Source organism: Fringilla coelebs, assembly GCF_963513975.1.
Source record: "Fringilla coelebs genome assembly, chromosome: 18".
Lineage (NCBI taxonomy): Eukaryota > Metazoa > Chordata > Aves > Passeriformes > Fringillidae > Fringilla > Fringilla coelebs.
Window position 1 is genome coordinate 405,873 of NC_140044.1, and position 1,306 is coordinate 407,178.

A 1,306-nucleotide genomic window follows, 5' to 3' on the forward strand; every position below is an offset into this window, starting at 1 on the left:
TGTGTGCAGCTGTGGGTGCTGCCAGCTGTGTGCAGCTGTGGGCGCTGCAGGAGTGCACTGCCAGCCGTGTGCAGCTGTGGGTGCTGCCAGCTGTGTGCAGCTGTGTGCAGCTGTGGGTGCTGCCAGCTGTGTGCAGCTGTGGGCGCTGCAGGAGTGCACTGCCAGCCGTGTGCAGCTGTGGATGCTGCAGGAGTGCACTGCCAGCCGTGTGCAGCTGTGGATGCTGCAGGAGTGCACTGCCAGCCGTGTGCAGCTGTGGGTGCTGCCAGCTGTGTGCAGCTGTGGGCGCTGCAGGAGTGCGCTGCCAGCCGTGTGCAGCTGTGGGTGCTGCCAGCCGTGTGCAGCTGTGTGCAGCTGTGGGCGCTGCAGGAGTGCCCTGCCAGCTGTGTGCAGCTGTGGGCGCTGCAGGAGTGCGCTGCCAGCTGTGTGCAGCTGTGGGTGCTGCCAGCCGTGTGCAGCTGTGTGCAGCTGTGGGCGCTGCAGGAGTGCGCTGCCAGCTGTGTGCAGCTGTGGGCGCTGCCAGCCGTGTGCAGCTGTGGGCGCTGCCAGCCGTGTGCAGCTGTGGGTGCTGCCAGCTGTGTGCAGCTGTGTGCAGCTGTGGGTGCTGCCAGCTGTGTGCAGCTGTGGGCGCTGCAGGAGTGCGCTGCCAGCCGTGTGCAGCTGTGCATCCGGCGCTGGAGCAGTGCCCTGCCAGCCGTGTGCAGCTGTGCAGCCGGCGCTGGAGCCTGCTGAGCCGCGTCTGTCCGCGGGCTGCGGCAGCTCTGTGACTACCGGGATCACTTGTGGGTCATTCACTTTTCCTTCCCACCCGTGTTTTGAAATGTGACATTTTGGTTAAACGCTCATCCGTGCGTGCGTTGGTGACATCCGCGCTCCCTCCTGCCTCGACCCTGCGCTGGCCCCGCTGGGTGACCGCCCCGGCGACGGCTGCGCCCGCTCGTCTCCCGTTCCGTGTCCCGGCACGCCGACGCGAGGAGAGCACGGGCCGGACAGCGCGGCCGCTCTCCGTGCGGGGAAGGCCGGGCGGGCAACGGGCGGGGCGGGGCCGGAAGTGACGCCGGACGCAGCGGTACCGCTCGGCCCCGGCCTCGCGCAGGGCACGCCGGGAGTTGTAGTTTTCCGCTCTGCGGCTCGCGCGGAGCACGCTTGGACTCGTAGTCGTCGCGGAGAAGGCGGTGCTCCCGGCAGGGCTACGCGCCCATTGGTCCGGAGACCGGCCAGGGGCGGGGTCTCTGGGGGGTCAGCTCGCTGCCGATTGGCTGTGCGGAGGCCCCGCCCCCGGCGCTGTACCGTCAGTTCCGGCGGG